The sequence below is a fragment of the Homalodisca vitripennis genome, chromosome 2 (assembly GCF_021130785.1).
Source record: "Homalodisca vitripennis isolate AUS2020 chromosome 2, UT_GWSS_2.1, whole genome shotgun sequence".
In the NCBI taxonomy this organism is placed as follows: Eukaryota; Metazoa; Arthropoda; class Insecta; order Hemiptera; family Cicadellidae; genus Homalodisca; species Homalodisca vitripennis.
In genome coordinates, this window is record NC_060208.1 from 197,205,260 (window position 1) to 197,227,089 (window position 21,830).

Here is a 21,830-nt window from a genome sequence, read left to right on the forward strand (position 1 = left end):
ATTGGTAGAGCAATGCGTAGACAAATTCTTCATGTTCATGCTAACGGTACGGTAATTCCTTGGCGTTCATGTACAGTAGTAAGAACTGCAAGTTAACGTAACTGTACCATTATGTATATATTTACTATTAATATAATCTATACATTATATATTTTAAATATTATTTAAATTGATACAATTTTTGTTAAAAAATTAAGATGCTTTTAGGCAAACTACTAGCAACTATTGGTAAATTATAGTGTACAAAGGGGTGCTGGTTAAAATCCTCTTAACAAAATCATATATAAACATGAAAGCAGACTCAGTTTATTGTCAACACAGAACTGGTAAATCAGTTGTGCAGATGAAATGTTCTCTCGTGCAATAAACGTCAGCAGTGTCAATTACGAAACGTCCTTAATGTAAACAAGGAAAATACGTTGTTTCGCTGTTATTTTGCAGCACTTAGCTAAGTCTCTTTATTCTTCGAGCTCATTTATGGAGTGTGTTCTGATGATATTTTCTATATTTCTCATTAATTAGCATATTTTTATCCAAATAGCAGTTTATAATCAAGAGTTGCCCACAGCCCTTCTTGTAATAAACAACCTAGTCTGATAACTATTATTAAAGATAAATTCATTATATCCATTAAATACACACTACTGATACCAACGTGTTATCTATGACTGGACAGATATTTCTCATTAATTAATATTATTTTTAACTAAATAGCAGTTTGTAAACAAGAGTTTTCCACAGTCATCCTTGTAATGAACAACCAAGTATGATAACTAATATAAGTGGTGTGTGTCTGTGTTTGTGTGTGCGCGTGTGCGTGTGTGTGGGTGTGTTTTACTCAATCACACCTAAAATACTGATATTTTACATATAAATTCATACGGTCGTTGGTTTGTCCATATTACAAGAATTCCTCAATGACCTGTAAAACCACGAAAAATCTCATCTTGGCCTCTAAAGTATTATTATAGCAAACATATATTAATATTACAACAAGCCTGTTAATTCTGGTAACATATTCTATGTAAACATTGTTTTACGACAGGCAACTACATTTTTATTTAACTGAACCAGTAGTTTCAATTTTTTGACTATTTACAGGCATGAATGAGGAGGCTTGATTGTAACAACACTTCTTATTTGAACCATTTCTGTAACCGCTTTGAGTATTAATCCAGACTTTTTAAGTATACAATAGTATATGTATTAAACCTTATCCCTTTAAATTAATAAATATTATATTTACTTGCTTCTAATGTATTATTCATGCTTTAAAAGTCAAACAATACGATTCTCCAGTAATCTTCATCCAAAAATAACAGTATTATCAAGAAGACCTAACATATTTGCGACGTTGTTAAAACTTTATAAATGCTTTAAATCCACAGAAATTAACGAGCAGGCTAGTGGATGGAATTTGCTTTCAAACTCATATTATTGAAACTATTAAATTTACTACAGCAGTAAACTCAATTTAAATTAAATTATGTCTGATATGGAATTAAGTTAAATTCGTTGAAACCACTATATATATAGGTTCAATATATTGAACAAACAAACGTAAAGTAGCTTGAACTTTCACATGAATCAGTGAATTGCCATATTTGAAATAAAGTTTCATTTTTATTTTTTATTAACATAACCATCATTCATTTTTTTCATAAATTAATCTGTAGTTATTTCATAATGTATTTACGTTTATGAGTACCGGTGTACAGTATTTCTTATAACAGATACATATAATAGTACGTATAATAGCTTATAATAACACCAATATTTTATATTTATTTCTTGCTTGTATTAATATCATGTTAATCCACACTACTCTGCAGGTACTCGGTTATAAGGAACTCAAGGTTTTTTAGCTTATGTCGTGATTATTGAGCTCTTGGTAAATAAGAACTTGCTTCTTGTGTCGAATTATAAGGCAAATATTAACCGAAACAATTACAAAATACTCGCTTAGTTAAATACAAATTAGATTATTAAAATAATAGAAGTATGCCTTAGTGAATAAAATAACCATCTAAATCCACAATCGAAGATAAGATCATAGAGAATGAAGTCATGGGTAAAAGTTGTATTTTTAATAATTAAGCCATTTTATGAACAATATGTTCTATTCTAAACTTTTTGAGTGTAAGATTTAATATGACCTTTTAATCTTCTAAGAGCTTGCAAGGAAGTACTACTGCAAATTAAATCGTTAAGGCGTCTAGTATAACGAAATCCACTGATAAACTGAACAATAAATTAAAATTAATTTTGTCTGGTGAAGTAAGGAGAAAAAAAGAGCAAAAACTTTTATTTCATATAGTATTTTTATAGACAACTAAAACAATTTACACTCTTACAGTGACATTTATATTACTAAATAGAAATAACAGTAAATTATACAATCTAATGGGTAAGGAAAATATATTATTAACGATATGACATTTACAAACAAACATTATTTTATAAAGAAGGCACATTAGTAAGGTATAATGGAGTTTGTTCTATCGCGACCTTGGTTACTTCAGGACATAACGTCGCAGATGAGGCTCTAATTGACTACAGTTACTGTTTTGAGCATTCATCTGGAGATATATAAAGTATTTAGATTATATTAACATTTGCGACTCTTTTATTACTCAATTTATTTTAGCTACGATATTAATTAACAAAAAATACAAGTTACCATATTTTCTTAATATATTACACAAAGACTGAATCTGTGTATACAATCCAAAACCCCAAGTAACAGGAGAATGTTGGCATTGCCAATGTCAGTTTCCAGCATTTCCGATTATAGTGTTGGCCCTGATGTATGTAACAGTGATACATGTGGTCTGATAGCTCAGTTTATACTGATACGGATCTCAGTTATTTACATTGCTACATTAAATTTCATACGAATGACATGCATCTAACTTAATTTGTTCATTTACAGTAAAATTCTATGGAAAGATGTGACTTTCGTGATTAAAAATCATTATCGTAATAGATATATAATTTCAAGCCTGGTATGAGACAAACAAACTGTTACTTCATGCAAATATGACTGAGATACATTTTTAAAATTGGCATGGCTATAACAGATTGGGTTTATGCAATAAAACTAGTATTAATATTACTAATTACCTAGTCATGCACGTAGTGTGAAACATTCCTGCTTTGTTCGTGGTGAGGTTCCTCATTGACAATGTGCGTTGCTGTACATGTACTTTGCGCCACTGTTAGTAGTAATTAATCTCACTTTTCCTCGTCATGCACCTAGTGTGAAACATTCCTGCTCAGTTCGTGGTGAGGTTCCTCATTGACATTGTCCGCTGCTGTTCATGTACTTTGCACCACTGTTAGTAGTCTTCAACCTCACTTTACCTCGTCAAGCACCTAGTGTGAAACATTCCTGCTCTTTTTGTGGTGAGGTTCCTCATTGACATTTTGCACTGCAGTACATGTACTTTTTCGAAACTGTTAGTGGTCATCAATCTCACTTTACCTCATCATGCACTTAGTGTGAATCATTCCTGCTCATTTCGTGGTGAGATTCTTCATTGACATTGCCCGCTGCTGTACATTTACTTTGCGCCACTGTTTGTAGTCATCAATCTCACTTTACCCCGTCATGCACCTAGTGTAAAACATTCCTCCTCAGTTCGTAGTGAGGATCCTCATTGACATTGTGCGCTACTGTACATGTACTTTGCGCCACTGTTAGTAATCATCAATCTCACTTTTCCTCGTCATGCACCTAGTGTGAATCATTCCTGCTCAGTTCGTGGTGAGGTTCCTCATTGACAATGTGCGTTGCTTTACATGTACTTTGCGCCACTGTTAGTAATAATTAATCTCACTTCACCTCGTCATGCACCTAGTATGAATCATTCCTGCTCAGTTCGTGGTGAGATTCTTCATTGACATTGCCCGCTGCTGTACATTTACTTTGCGCCACTGTTAGTAGTCATCAATCTCACTTTACCCCGTCATGCACCTAGTGTAAAACATTCCTGCTCAGTTCGTGGTGAGGATCCTCATTGACATTGTATGCTGCTGTTCATGTACTTTGCGCTAATGTTAGTAGTCATCAATCTCACTTTATCTCCTCATGCACCTAGTGTGAAACATTACTGCTCGGTACGTGGTGAGGTTCTTCATTGACATTGTACGCTGCTGTTCGTGTACTTTGCACGACTGTTAGTAGTCATCAATCTCCCTTTACCTCGTCATGCACCTAGTGTAAATCATTCCTGCTCAGTTCGTGGTGAGGTTCCTCATTGACAATGTGCGTTGCTGTACATGTACTTTGCGCCACTGTTAGTAGTAATTAATCTCACTTTACCTCGTCATGCACCTAGTGTGAATCATTCCTGCTCGGTTCTTGGTGAGATTCTTCATTGACATTGCCCGCTGCTGTACATTTACTTTGCGCCACTGTTAGTAGTCATCAATCTCACTTTACCCCGTCATGCACCTAGTGTAAAACATTCCTGCTCAGTTCGTAGTGAGGATCCTCATTGACATTGTGCGCTGCTGCACATGTACTTTGCACCACTGTTAGTGCGCCACATTAATCTCACTTTACCTCGTCATGCATCTAGCGAAACATTCATGCTCATTCCAACATTGCAATACATCGCCTTTCTTAATGATTTATAACAGTAATTTTGGCTGTAGGTAACAGTGTTTGGAATTATATTGAAAACATATATTCGATACATCATTACACTTAGAAGTATTGAATGCACTCAGTTTATAGGATATCTGAAATCTGTCATTGCAATTTTATAGTACATGAAAACTTTAGTAACAGCAGTAAGTATTTATCACCAAGTTAAAAGGTTTTTGTTGTTGTCGTAGCGTTACTTTCTAGTTTTGTTATAGCAAATAACTATTTTATATGTTATAAACCGTACTCGATTTAAAGCATTTGTTCTCTGCAGGTTAAGGTTCAATAACCTGCAAGACACTTAAACTGTCCCCTTGTCGTCGGGTTTGTCCAGCCGGCGCAACCGTTCTCGCTGGATGTAGTTAAATTGCAAATTCGTTGCGTAAATTTCAATTTCCCATTTTTAGTAACATTTAAAATAATTTGACCAATTCTGAATATGTTATTTAGTTGCGTAAGAAGCCAGTCCTAAAATAATGAATCAAGTATTCTATTATTGTATCATATATCAATATCAAATTTTAAATTAGTGACAAGAACCAAAATAAAATCGTACACCGATTTACGATGAATTATTATTCTATAGTTAAAGTAATATTAATATATGCAGCATTAATTACTTACTACAAAAAAGCATATAGTTTCCAGTGTACAGATAAAGTAAGGTTCATAAGTAAAGTATTAAGGAGTTTATTCTTTTATGCCCTGAGAAACTCGGGGATAAACTGAGCCACCTGAGGTCTTACTTTAATACAGTTTCTCGGGAATAGGAGAATTTTCTTTGTAATACGCAAATTAGTTGACTTATTCAATGCATTAAGACTTATTGTATACCTTAACTTTGTATTTTACTTTATCATTATTGTGATATTATAATTATTATAAAACGCTCTTTAATAATTATGAATAACGGCACAGTTAAAATCGTGTGTTTTAATTTGTGAACATTTTCAGTCACAGTTTTCGCCATTCCCAAATCTCTTTGACTTCGGAGTTTGAACTAATCAACAATTCCTAAAATTTTATAAATAAACTGTTGGTAAATTAATACAATTAATTCTGTAAATAATTAATTAAGTAATTAAATCAGATACCACGTGTAGCTACCATCTCAATATGTTTAATTCATTACAAATTATAAGTTTGAAAGTTTAATTACATATTTCATATTGTAATACTTATTGAGCTGGGGAATTTTCCGTTATTTCGGCATAATTTTATGATCACTGTTTTGAAAATGTAAATTTATATAACCAAATAATACAAGTGCAGACGTGGCTTTCAAAATTCTACAGCATTAAAAGTTTTATTTTCACAACGTGGAGTTAGTGAGAAAGAAATATAATTACATGTTAAAAATCTTTATATATATATATATATATATATATATATATATATATATATATTAAATGGAATTTTACTCTATAAAATATATAAGAGCCTTATAATTTACTGCGTAATAATTTATAATCTACATTAAAATGTAAAAATCAGAAATTCATTACGGAGGGTTTATTAAACAATGAGAAATTTTTAATCACTTATAATAAAACATTTTTAAATACATATGCCTGTAACATACGAACTGGAAATACCAAGATAAAGTACTATATACTTACTACATATTTAGTAAGTATTAATGTCAGTTGTTCCAAAATCAACTTATTTCTTTAGACTATGTGGGGCATATTCAGATTTATTCTTATTTTAGTTTGAAACAAGGAAACTCTCTACAAGGATTTATCTACTTGAAAACTCACACATCATTATCGCATATAATAATGATGCTCATCCTTCTCCAAAAGATAAATCTCCATATTTTCTATATCTTCTCTCAGTTACTCGAAATGTCACTAAATACGTTACATTTGACACAGTTCGATTGAGAGTGTATTTCGTACAACCTATTTAATTTCCATTAATCAGTGTAACATAGTTGACTATATTTCTAGCTTTTTTTACCTAATTTTGTTTGTTATTTTTTAAATGCACAATATATTATTGCGATAAACCATATACATTTTTAATGTATTATCTATTATGGTTCTAGTGTAACTTATAATGTAAAGAGAGTATTTAACTTAATTTTTCCCCCTATGTATTTTCTTCACCATGTACATACATTTATACTTGCAGGTCTGGATTATAGAGAAAATATATTACACGTTAATTGTAATTGTTCTTTAGGTTGGAGTCAAAATTATTTACGAGCATATTATGAATGGTACGCTCGTATCATTACCTTTGAATATAAATGACAAAACTATCTTTTTAACGAACAATTATTTTGTAAGCCCTTTAGTTGAAGAGTGAGTTAAAACCCCTTGTGACAATCTCTCCTATTAAAAGGCAAATCTCTTTAAATAGGTCTTTTTAAGAAAAACTACCTGTCAGAAACCCTAGATTGGCGTTTCATTATTGCTCTAATCATCTCTGAAATATGACAGTAAATTTATAAAGCATTTATTTACCTGGTTACGACGATTTTTGAATGAACAAGCTTCCAAACTTCTTATGTAAATCTCTGTCGATGCTATGCTTGATACCACTTTTAGCGAATATATAAATTAAATGCCTGAAATCGAGTCCAGCTCAGTAACAGCTCTCCGCTAGTGCTCTACTAGAGTAAAGGTCACTGTCCTGCACGTGCAGTGTTTTAGGCGTTGTGCGTGTTTCATTTTGTCTAAGGTGATTTTTTTTTTGTTTTTCTGTGGCGTATGTGAAAAGGAGTGTAATGATGCTAGCAGTATAAAGTGCACTGGAGGACGTGAAAAGTGTTTTCACCATAACTGCGTAAGTAATGATTCTGATGAAAAAATCAAACGGTTGACGAAAGACTGGAAATGTTCAGGGTAGAGGAACAAATTTTCTTCGCAGGAGAGTGTGAACTTAAACCGACTTTATCTGCCAGGTTTTGGAAGAATTTGAGAAGGACGTTGTTTCCGAAATGAGTGAGATCCCGACGTTGGTGTAGTATGTTTCTGATAAACTTGATGCTTCTACTTTATTGATGGAAGAGATAAGAAGTAAGTTTGCCGAGTTGCAGAAAGAAAATCTGTTGCTTAAAGCTAAGAACAAAACGCAGAGTAAGGAAGTAACGCAGCACACCGGATACCCTCCTTCAGGACTGACCGGGAACCGGCACTCACCGTCCAGTTCTCAACCAAGGGGATGAAGGAGCAGTGGATCACCAAGGCCCGCCAGAAGAAGAGTCTCACGGCCCGAGATGTCAACCAGCACTTCCCCATCCAGCGAGTCTACATCAACGACTAACTCTCGCCAGAGAATAAGCAGTTCCTAGCGTTATTGATTTTGATTTTGACCAAGACCTTAAGTATCATGTTTTTAATTGTAGAGAAATTGACTGTAATTTTAATAAAATTTAAAAAAGACCATTTATAAATACTTAGGAGAAATTTCCGACTACAAATTAACATTGTAAAACCACATTACAACTTTAAAAACCAAACTTGATTCAACAATTAGAAATTTTTTTTATTTTTGCGATCAAAATGTGTTATGAACTTTATATTTTGATCTGGTTAATTCAAGAATAGAATACGGTATTATTTGCTGGGAGGAACATATAAGTACTTAATAGACAAGTTAAGAGTACTTCAGAACTATTTTATGTGAATTATTTTATACAAGCAGAGGAGAGATAGTTCTTTTCCTCTTTTTTGTCAACTTAAAATATTGCCTGTGCAGAATGTATTTATATTTTAGGTATTAAGGGCTTTTTACCTCTGAAGTGGCAATTTGGGAACTACTGATCTAACATATGAGACCAGAAATATAGAAAATCGAATATTCCCAATTCTTGAAGTAAATAAGTTTGCATTTAAACATTCTTTTTCCAATGGTGGTGCCAAGTTTTTCGAACCAGATTGCCGTACGAAATAAAGTTAGCAAACAATATAAATTTATTCAGTTCTAAGCTAAAGACCTTTTTTCTATCTTTTAAAGAGTGTAATTGGTTTTTATCATTAACTTCAAATTCAAAATTAGCACTAATGGCAGTAAATTTAATTTAAATAAAATAAGATGAGTAGGTTTATGTTCTTAATATAAAAGATTTTCAATCAGTGTACTTTATATTTGCTGGATTTTTATTTTTACTTATTACTCTAGAAGCATAATTTGTTGTTTTATATTGAAAGCCAGTTGTTATCTAGTGAGTAAGGTATAAAAGTGTATTGATAAGCCGAGTGCTAATGATAAGACACAGATGCCACGGAGAGAGACTCGGCTGTTGAAACACGATAAGAAACTGGACTGTGACACAGTGTATTTTATATTGCTATGTTTATACTGGCCACAATACTTGAAAAAGTGGCCAGTTAATTTCAAGATGTTCATTTTGTTCATATTAATTTTGTTGCTTTTGGAAGGAACAAAATCATTTATTTATATAGCACCTGCTACAAATCAATACAGCCCTTGTATATAACATCTCTTAGACAAATTCGGGCTGGGAAAATCATCGATCCATACAAATCTTCTCTTCCAAGATTCCAACCTACAATAATAAATGTCCTAAAATGATAGTACATGTATACTATTGTGTTAAATAGAAAAGTTGCTAATGTTTTGTTGCAAAATGTATTAGTGGAGCCTAAATTAACTAATACTAGAAAACAAATTATTTACAAAAGTTGCATTATTAAACATTATCTTCACTTTCAGCATTCGGCCGAGTATTATAAAGCCTTCTTGCTTTGTCAGTGTAATGTATATTGTTAGAATCAACTAAAATACGAAAAGAATGCCTAGAATTGATTTTCATCTGCTTAAACACACACACACACACACACACACGCGCGCGCGCGCGCACATTGAATGACAGACCTAGCAATAAAAACATGCATTTTTCTAGTAAAGTCTTTTTTCTCACATAAACACTTAAGTTAAAGTCTTCTCAGCATTACTATTGTTATTAATTTATTATAACTTTAGTTATTTTTAGCATGTAATAAATTATTGCATTGTTACTGATATAATTGTTACTGTACATACTATTGTTATCTTTATTGTTAATCTATTGTTATTAATTTATTGTTGATTATGTTAGTTATTTGTTATTCTTTTGAAGTTTTATTGAATTGTTAGTTTTCCTGTTTTGCAGTGTCACAATATTATTATGCTTAACAATAATTGTAAAATGTATTTCTTAGGTGTTTTTTTTTGTCTTTCCCATGTTAAGGCTTAAGCAGCGGGTTATACAAGTAATAAGTTACATTGAAACATATTTGTCATCTTGACTGTTATTTTGTCATACAATATTGTAAAAATGGTGGAACCGTTGAAATAAATAAATAAATTTAATAAGCGTTGGTCTCACCAGTCACTTTGATGTTTAACCAGAGGCACTGCTAAAACAATGTATAGTGATAATTTTTGTAATGTGATGGAGTATATGACATAGTATAATATTTAAACTTCATACCTACTTGGTAACCCACAGCATTTGCATACATAGAAAATTTATTGTTTGAACAAACTTAGCTGTATTTTTCACTAGGCACGGCAGTAGAAGAAAATGGTGGATACTATAATTTAATTTTAACATCAATAATCATACTGCATCATATTTGTACTAATTTAGAATTACTTGATTGGTCTTTATGTTCTCATTTTAAATTAAGTATATATCTGAACTTTTAAATCATTATCAACTCACAATAAAAGTAAAAGGAAATAGAGGTCATAACAATGATATGATTAAAATTATGTTTTTATTTGGTATAAACACTGACATGTTGACGCAACCATAAAAGTGATTAACAAACGAAAAACTTGAATTTATTTACTACATATAAATCCCATTACAACATACAGTTTTAACTCTTTTAACTCTTGCCCCAATGTCAATTAGCCAATCTCGTGAACTCCCACACGTCGTAAACTCGTCTATACTGAATAATGCTTTTGAAGTCAACGCTGGTCTTAGACAGGATTTAAATACCTAGCGCATCACAACATTTTCAATTGAATTTGGCTGTTGGTTTTCAAGTTTAACTCCTGGTTCAGAAGGTAAACGTTCCTAAGCTACCGCTTTGTATGTCCCAGTTCGGTAGTTATCTCTATCTCTACCTTTATAAGAGTGCATACCTTTGTCATGAAAAAGACTTCTTCAAAATATCGGATCAGGTAATGTAAACAGTTTCAGATTTATGATCGATGGTCTGCATGACTCTCTAATTTTCAATTTTACAAATATTCTAACATCTTATTTTGAGAAGTAAAAGTTCTCTAAAAATGCTTAATCTTTCTACAATATTGGATAGATGTGAGTAAGTTACTCTATATTACGTGATGAGCACTTCATGAGTTGCATAATATTTGGATAGTTGTCTCAATACATACATGACTTAGAACAATATTGCCTGACAAACATATAATCTACCAAGTGCAAAAAAGTTTAATAATCATTGATTATTTGGGATAGGTTTTAAGATTGAGCTGAGTGAAATGTTGAATTGAATTGTTGCGCTTAGAAAGTGCTCATTATCTGTTGTTATTTTGCGTTGTTATAGGGAGTTGTGTGATCTACATACTGGACGATTTATCCTTATTAAAACGAGAGACTGCGTTGTTGACGTAAACTTGGACATATTGTTTTATATCACTAAGATATACTTAATTAGCGCTCCTCGTATCCGCGATATTCTAGTATGTAGATAAAGGCGCTATGATCAACACTGTCGAAGTCTTTGGAAAGACATAAATCACTAGTTCTCTTTTACTTTTAATTTATTAAATTAAACTGTCGAAATTCCACTTCAGAATCCGAGAAAGCTTCAGGGAAGCAAGAAAGTATTTTGAGTTAAATTATACACGCCTCTTAACTTTGTTAAAATCTAGCAGAATTAAAATTAGGCTGTAATTATATAAAGATTCGAATTAAACCTTTTTTAAATACGGTTAACTTTGACCATTTAGGGAAATAAAGTAAATTATTTTAGCGAAAAGACAAATGTCACAATGGATCCACCGCTCAAACAAAGTTTTGAATGTTATTGTTTAGAAGTCACGTTGACTCATGGTTCAAGTCATCCAGTTTCTTTGTTGGAAAATCTGTTGTCACTCTCAAAATACATCCCTTTGTGAAAGAGTTAGAGCGTTGGAGGCAGCTAAGCTCCGCACTGATTGGTAGGTTTGGGGGGGTGGAGGTAGGGTAGACCTTGCCCATAGCCAAACGAGGCCAATAATGTCGTCACCTATCAGCAACCCTGATGATTTGTTTCCTTATCAATATGCAACTTAACATATGTTTTATTTAATACTTTTATATTTTGGATTATAACCCATCAGTATTTTAAACGTTTTGTAAGCTAATAATTTAGTAATTTAATCATAGGTGACGTAATTATTCTCGTTTCTGTGCAGTAACCATTATCGTCACTACAATACATTATACTGTTAGTTTCTGAACAAGTTTACATATTAATATGACTACGTGAACGTTTGTCTTTAAACAATAGATATAGAGCGTCCACATAAGGAAGCCGGGTTACAGTTCGGGACTAATTTCGAAATCATAATTAGATTTTACTATTTAAAATTTAATTTAAATTTGTTTTTTATGTAAAACATAACTTGAAATGTACAGCTTATACTATGATAAAATACTATTATAAAACTTACACTAGAATATGATAGTAATAACCACACAAATGTATCATGAATTTATTCAACACAGCGGTCCGTTATACTTACTTTTAAATGTAATCATTCTCAACTGGTTTATAATGTAAAATAGTGTGGTTTTTCTAATTTGTACATTTTCTGTCATATTTAAAAAAGAGAGAAATTAAACACTCAGTAATTATTCTCGATTATATCGAGTTAATTTCTGCAGTACATCAAGTCTCTAGCATATTACTGATTAATATAATAGAAGCAGGGAAAGAAATGATAAATAAGATTCTGGTATTATATGTAGTGCATGATATTTATTTACTCAAAAGCCCATCCTTATTATCATAAGATAATAGGGTTATCCCATGTAATTTTACTTTGGATCAAATGGAATAATTAGTGTCTTTGTAAAAATTGAAACAAAAAATATTTGAATACGCAATACCACGGTATATATCTAAAAAAATAAGAGTTTCTGCCACCTGTTATAGACTTTTACAGATTGTTATTGTGTTTATAGCCAACTGAGAATGTTATTTAGATTAATAAACAAAACATAATTTATTTTTTAAATAAAACTAAACTGGTGCCATATTTTGCCTTTTCCTTCTCCTATGGCATTGTGTTTTGTTAGGTTCTTATCAAACAGAATAAGGAGAAAGTTGTTCCTGCAAAAGATCGAAATAACTTAATAAATTGGTTGCAGAAACATGATATAAAACCACGCTACGCGTAAAAAATACCACATTTTGCAATTAATTGTACCCATCATATTAAAACGTAAAACACCTTGCTTTATATGATAAAACGTTACACTGCATTTATAACTTAACAGCTTTGATTGGTTTTCAGATTTCTATAAGAAAGTTACTTGATTAGTCTGCCTTAATGTTTCACTTGTTCCGATAAAACAACAATATTGGTAATATTGTTGGTCAAATTCATTAAGTATTTAATATGATCAAGAGCTATACCTCGTTTCATATTCTTAAACCATTTAATATTCTTCCATTTGAAGAGACTGACGGTCAAGGTTTTCCTAGAAATAATGGATTTCAATAAAAACCTGGTCGCATATTATGCAGAGCAAATTGGCTCTCGGATTAGAATATTAGCACATAATTATAATATAACTGGAAATTCAGTTTTGCTTAAGTAAAAATGTTAAACAACCATAAAACATAGAATTCCTAGTTTATACAAGTTAATACGCGATTCACTGTATCTTGACATAAGACACTCTAATCTCTTACAATTAGAAATTCACGTATGTCGTCAGAAAAATATCAATGTAGTCTGCCAAGTTCACTCGAGATTATTCTAACTAATTACTTCCACACTTAACGAGGTATATGAATTAGCAGAAGAAGAAGCCGTGCTCTAGACAATTTAAATGGTTCTTCTCTCAACAAGATACCAAGCGTGCGTAAAATCATCCAAAATTACAGTTATACGTGATATTATTATGAATATACCTTTTATACAAATTTAATTTTCCCTCAGGGCTGATTTTAATTTAAAAGTAATATTAATTATTAGATTGCCAAGACAAACAGCAAAATTAAGTAATGGATTTTCTGAGGATATTTTCTTATAAAGGTAGGGACATTCTGTTGGAGTTTAAATGTTGGTTTGGAGTAATTATTATCATTTACACTACCTTGAAATTACTGTTAAACCACTTTATAGTTAAGGTTTACAGGTTAAGTACCTCTTTATGGTAAATTTTGTTAAAATTAACCGAATATGGCATTAATTATTTTGTGTCTGATAACCATCATATAGGTACCACGGGATTATATATGTTGTACAAATACTACAAGTAAATTTGGAAATCTGATTTTGATCTGTATTAATGTTAATAATACGCAAAAGACTATTTAGATTGTGATATTACGGTGCCAGACAAATCTGTATAGTCAAAATGTTTCAACACGAAAACATCCTTTATTCCCGAGAGAGAAGCGGTAAATCTGTTACATGGATAAAATGTTCCCTCGCGCAATATCCACCACAGCCATGTCAATTACGAACACACTCTCAATGTAAACTGGTAAAATACGTTGTTATCATTTTGTACTTCAGTTAAATCTCGATATTCATCATCTCATCCATTTTGTACCTCAGTTGAATCACAATATTCATCCACCTCATCCCTCATCCATTTGTACTTCAGATAAATCTCGATATTCATCCATCTCATCTGTGTTTACTTCAGTTAAATCTCAATATTCATCCACCTCATCCATTTTGTACCTCAGTTAAATCTCAATATTCATCCACCTCATCCCTCGTCCATTTGTACTTCAGTGAAATCTCAATGTTCATGTACATAATCCATTTTGTACTTCAGATAAATCTCCATTTTCTTCCACCTAATCCCTCATCCATTTGTACTTCAGTTAAATTTCAATATTCATCCACCTCATACATTTTGTACTTCAGTTAAATCTACATATTCATCCAACTCATCCCTCCTCTATTTGTATTTTTGTTCAATCTCAATATTCTTCCATATCATCCATTTTGTACTTCAGTTACATCTACATATTCATCCACTTCATCCCTCATCCATTTGTCCTTATTTTAAATCTCAACATTCATCAACATCATCCATTTTGTCCTTCAGTTAAATCTTGATATTCATCCACCTCATCAGTTTTTGTGTATCCTGTTCCCATTTCCCAATCTCATGTGTAGTGTTAATAATCTTGTTTCATTATTTATTAACGACTTTTATCTAAAATCAACCTCTAAAATCAACACTAGATATTGAATTCTGGTGTGTGAAAAAGCTATTGCGTAAGGAATTATGCGTGAAAAATATATGTGCCATCAATGACCTAGCAGACGAGCTTCTTTAGGACTTTACATCTGATTTATTACCCAGAGAAAGCTAGTTTATGCAAGTCAAAATAGCCAGAATTATTTTAGGCAAAAAAATACTGTCACATAATAATAATAATAATAAATCTTATAGAACGTTTAGCATCAAGGTGAACATAGGGACGGAGGTGTACGATGAGGGAAAAGGATAAAATAATGTAATAATTAAAATTACTAGTCATGTTGACATGCTACATGCAACACGGTACAGCCGATATCTCTCATCCTGTAAAAGGTCTGTCACAGGGTCGGTACACTGTATATAGACATATTTACAGATGGGAGTATAGTACAGCAAATATCACACAGCGAGCCCTGTTAATTGCAACACGGCACAGCCTAATTTCTCATCTTGTCAAAGGGCTGTCACAAGCTCGATACACTGTATATAGGCATATTTACAGATGGGAGTATAGTAGAGCAAATATCACACTGCGAGCCCTGTTATATGAAACACGGCACAGCCTAATTTTTCATCTTGTCAAAGGGCTGTCACAGGCTCGATACACTGTATATAGGCATATTTACAGATGGGAGTATAGTACAGCAAATATCACACAGCGAGCCCTGTTAATTGCAACACGGCACAGCCTAATTTCTCATCTTGTCAAAGGGCTGTCACAAGCTCGATACACTGTATATAGGCATATTTACAGATGGGAGTATAGTACAGTACAGCAAATATCACACAGCGAGCCCTGTTAAATTGCAACACGGCACAGCCTAATTTCTCATCTTGTCAAAGGGCTGTCACAAGCTCGATACACTGTATATAGGCATATTTACAGATGGGAGTATAGTAGAGCAAATATCACACTGCGAGCCCTGTTATATGAAACACGGCACAGCCTAATTTTTCATCTTGTCAAAGGGCTGTCACAGGCTCGATACACTTTATATAGGCATATTTTACAGATGCGAGTAGAGTACAGTAAATGTCACACTGAGAACCCTGATACATGCAACACGGCACAGCCGATATTTCTCATCCTGTCAAAGGGCTGTCACAGGCTCGATACACTGTATATAGGCATATTTACAGATGGGAGTAGAGTACAGACAGTTACTACTTTCACAGATTTATCTTAACTCAAAATTTTAAAATACCAAACTAAACGGCAATCCATCTCAAATTTGCAAAAGATGAACTCCACAAACTATTTTTAACGCTGATTAAGGAGGCTCAATAAATACCCGAATCTCGCATGTATATATTTTTAAAGAGGGACAGGTGCAAATGAAATTTGCTTGCCTGAAAATGAACATTGAAATTGATGTGCATACACACCAGAGTTACACTATGACATGCACGAAGTCTTCAGGAGATATTAGAGGGGTGAGTCAAAAACCTTAAGAAATTAAAAGAGCAGGTTCCAGATATCAAGTGCATAGCAAGCTAAAATTTACTTAGATAAAACAAGTAGGGTCCCCAGAGTAGAGCTTAGCTGAGGGGAATCGCTTCAGAAACGCTGGTTTATACTCTGGAGGGGCCCCAGTGCTTCTGTTATTTGGTGACGAGGTCACTCAGTTTAGGTTAGGCTTTGACAACCAGAGGCGTGGCTAAGCGCCTCAAGGTTATTCGTGTCGCTAGAAAAAGGAGTAAGATAACGAGAATTTAGAATATCCTCTATTTAACGAAAGAGAGAGAGAGAGAGAGAGAGAGAGAGAGAGAGAGAGAGAGAGAGAGAGAGAGACCATATACTTATAGATTTAACAATAAAACATAACGAATGTTATTAAAACATTAACTGTAAGATTTATTTTAGATTATGCATGAGCATAATTAGTATTCAAAAAGAGTTTTAAAAATTTATGCTTTTAATTTTAAACCGGTGATAACCCCAGCTTGTTCTCAAGTGGAAGTAAGCGTGTTAGTGTACAATTACTTGTTACTGAGAAACTGCACTGGTGGCGTGAGCTTTAGTACTGTAGTAGTATACCATTTTATATGAGGGAGTACAACCCCTAAATAATATGTATGGATGTTCCATGTTCTACTAATATTATTGTGATAAACATTAAAGTAAGTGTGTTCGTGTACAATTACGAGTACTTATTACTGAGAAACTGCACTGATGGCGTGAGCTTTAGTACTGTAGTAGTAGAATACCATTTTATGTGATGGAGTACCCTCCCTAAATAATATGTATGGATGTTTCATGTTATACTAATACCATTGCGATCAACATTAAAGTAAGAAAATTCAACACTTCAGAGTATTCAAATAATGGAGAACATTAAGGCCGTAATTGTTTTGTTACTTACTGATCATAACGTAATGTCACCTGTTCCTTTCCTCAAGGATTTCTAACATGCCTGTAACGTTAAACTGTATTACCAGATATTTACATGCTAAGAGCACACCTAACAGTCTCGGCTGCTGTTATAAACAACATTTCAATTCCTTAGCAAGTTTTATGATGATGTATACAAGTATATTAAAAATTTATTAAGGTTGTACTCAGTTTATTTAAAAATATGTTTATTCCTCCATTATGTCGTTGTCCAAATGTTTACCTATATGATGAATGTGGAAATATTCGCTAACGCTTAGCCAAATGTCATTAAGTGTACGAGTATGTCCTATAATTTTTACTCAGTTTTGCTCTTATAAAAACTTAAAGATTGAAGGCTATAGGTCGGTTCGTTCTACAGATAGACATTGAAGAAAAAATGGTTTGTCTAGCTTCAGGGGGATAAGCTTCCCTAACGTTCATTCAATAAAACGTGCAGTATAATAAACATGCGTCTGGTAATAAAGTTACTGACAAGTTTTTCTGCTACTCTTTTAACGCCAGAAATACAATTACAAAGTAACGGAGAACAGCAGCACTGAGGATTGTTTAGCTCCTCAAATGCTATTACAGAATCCTTCTTGTTCTTTACCTACCTTCTGTGACTTATTTGTATATTATTGTATTTGTCACTTGCAGCCATGTTTGTAAAAAAGTAACCAATTTGAAGTTTTGCCCATCTTACTATTTCATATCAAGTAAACGTACTTGTTTCTAACACGTTTTATTATAAAAACATCATATCTGTATGTGTACTTAGCGGCTTGATTGGCTCTCACAACAAAGGTCGTAGTGTAATTAAATGACTGCGCATGAGAAGCCTCTCGAGGGGCTGGAAAAACCTAACTCTGTATGTCTGTCTGTCTGTCCGTTTACACTGTATCTCTACAATAAACTGATTTATAGACTTTTTTAGAAACTTCATTTCTACATAAGTTAACTACTAGGGCGATGATAGTGCATGCAAACCCATCGGTTTTGTTTGATATTTATTGAATATTACATACAATCGTCTTAAGCGGCACCTCTGTTGTAACAAACGCAGGTAACGAGGAAATTTCAGAATAACTAAATTTCTACAGAGACTGACTACAAACTATTTATATGTTTACACTTGAATAGAAGCATATGCAGCCTAACCAAAAGAATAGAATCAGTCGTAAATTCAGTCGTTAAATTTTCCAAGCTCGTAATAAGAAGCGTGTCCTACTCCTTCCTCGCTCTTTAAAATCATAACGTAAAAAATAAGCGTTTACCAAGTCAAAGAGATTATTGTTTGTAACTAATATTTATTACGTGTTATTAATAAACTGAAGTTCTCTTTTAAATTAAACAGTGCAAAAAAATCCGTAGTCTAGCATTATATAATATTACAAAGATTATAACTAGAATATGGCGTTTTACAGAAGTTAGCAGGAGATGCATTGAAATGCATGTACCGTTCTGCGAAAGTTTTAATTTGTTGGTATTATTTTGTAAGTTAATGTGCAAAAAAACTCCAATACTATTAAGTTTATTCTATCTTATATTTAATTACGGTCCATTTGAACAAAACTTTATAAAATTCAAATGTCTTTACCTGAATACATTTGAAAAAGTTATTAGTTCAAGTTTATAAGTTACAAGGCTTTAAATTTATAAAATTATAATTTACATTAATTGTGATGGATCAGCATGGTAAGTGAAATCCCAAATACAATATGTGTGATAGAAACTTATTGTGAATAATAATAGTTTTTGAATTTATTGAAAGAAATTTGTTTTGTAAACTATAAATGATGTTTTGAATAGTACAAAGTACTACGAATAGAACGCATTTTGTATTAAAATAAAAACAGGTTTTTCATATTTAGAAGAAAAATGTAGCAAGTAATAAAATTGTGCACATTTATTTTATTTATGGGTTTATAAAATAGTATTATTTTTTATTTTCATTTGCAGGTTAGCTATGTTAAACTATTAATTATTATTTCAAATTTAACAGTGTTGACTGTTTATGTATTGAAAATTACTAATGAGCGGTTATTAAAAAATAAAAATAATGTTTATATAGACATTGGTAGTGGAAGGCAAAGAAACTTTGCGAAGAAGCCTTCTGTGTGGTATGCCTAAATTAGGCCTTATTTGAGCTAAACAGACTGAACAAGAAGTGTTCATGATAAATAATTTCTTAAATTACATGTTTACACAAAAAAAATGTTTTGAATATAATCCGCTTAATTATTTATTGGTACTTATCAGTTACTAAATGAAAGATTTTGTGCATTCATTTGTACTGTTACATATTGTACATATGATTGATTACTTCTTTTGATACGATTGAAAAGTCTCATTATTTAAACATTTTATTTTATATTCATTGTAATCTTAAATCCGTTGCAATGTAAATTAAAGCTATATTTATCTATTTATAAATGTTTTTGCAGGAAGTTTGTATGATTTAAATTTCAAATTTTGTAATTTCTTTTTACAATGTGCATACAAACCAATATATGCCGTTATATAATATTGAGAAAAAATATTTCTTAAATTTTACAATGAATTTTTTATTAAATATAATTAGCTATAAAAACATGAAATATATCTCACAATGTTGGCTATAGGATAATTTTTAAACTCTTGAGTGTGCTAGTAATTATTGTGAGTTGATGATTTTAAATTAGAGTTACACTTTAGTGTAAGCTTTCCCCCAGGAGGGTTCACTTCTTGCTGGTTTATACATTCCAATTTAACCTACACAAGGTATAGGTAAAACCGATGTGCCACTTAAGTTTGGGAAACCCTGTGGGTGTCCAGGATCAGCACATCACTAACCGATAATGTTGAAATATTGGGTTGAAATGTTAGATAGGTATAGTCTAGTACGGAAAATGCTGGTTCCTAAGTGTTAAAACGGTTGATAGCTAAGGTTAAAAAATTGGGGCGTGCCACCCCTACCTGTGTTGAATGGAGAGGCTGGTACAGACATGGCCTCACATTCCTCAAAGGATTCATGAATGAGAATATTGCCCAAAGTCCTTCCTTGTGGATCTTTACAGGAGGCAGCCCCTACTTCCGACCTTTTAAATCAAGAATATCCTGCCACTCCGGAAGTAGCTCAAGCTCACATATCCTTTTTGCACTAAGAGCTTTTTCTCAGCTTCTTGTTCCAAGAGGACAAACACATTAGATAAAGACAAGACTGTTAGTTGAACTTAACACAAGAAAGTTCACAATAAACGTGTCGGTAAACGAATGATCGAAATTGTGGCCATCGTGACTTTGATCCAGCCATTGAAAGTTCGACTCCATAGTATATTTAGTTACGTTTTAATCTTAAAAACGCTTATAAAATCATAATCGAGTTAATTTTCATTTGTTAGTTTATTTTAATATTTATATAAACATTGAGTTTAAAATGTAAAATAAAATAAAAACTAATTTATTGTTTAATATATTTAGCATACAATAATGTTATAATAGTGTATTGTTATTTTCATTATTTTTACAGTTAAGTAGAAATTTAACTATCAAGTTTTAAATTGTATAGTATTCCAGAATTTAATAGTATTTGTAATAAAATCTAATATCATTTAGGCGTACTAACTTTCCAGCGTTTCTCCGATTCTCCTCTGTATTCATCATTTAATCTGAAAATAATGCTAAATCTCTCACTGTACTTTTAAGGAATCTGTAACCGAGTAAACAAGTTTTCTTTTTTACACAGAGCAAGAAGCTGAGGAAACACCTCATTGTACTTAGTCCTCCAAGGTTCTTTGCTCTACCGGAGTGATAGAAGTTTCAGGATGAGTAAGAAATGAAATGAAAAGTGTCTTTATTAGAGGCGAAGTTAGGACTATAATGTCCTTTCTACCACTTAACCTCGTATAAAGTAAACTAACATATATATATAACTATATATTATGAACTCCACATTATAGGGTTATCTTTATGTTAGAATAATAAATCGTAAACTAAAACCCTTTTAAATTCTTTTATTTCAGACACGTGTTTCGGTATAAACCATCTTCAGTGTGAATAAGTTTAACATCTGTTTAAATAGTCGACAGGTGTATATTTATTTGTTTTGTTTATAATTTAATTAGAGGTTAATGTTCACACTGAAGATGGTTTATACCGAAACACGTGTCTGAAATAAAAGGGTTTTAGTTTACGATTTATTATTCTAATATAACTATATATATACATGTATAGTTAAAAGTAAATCTATTTATTTACATTATACATTAACAGAATCTTAGCTTAAAAAACAAACATCTATAACCAATGTAACTTTATAAATATTTACAATACAATAAGACACACACGCATTAATTCAACTTGCATTCAGTTGCCCTAAGCACCACATTCCAAAGCCG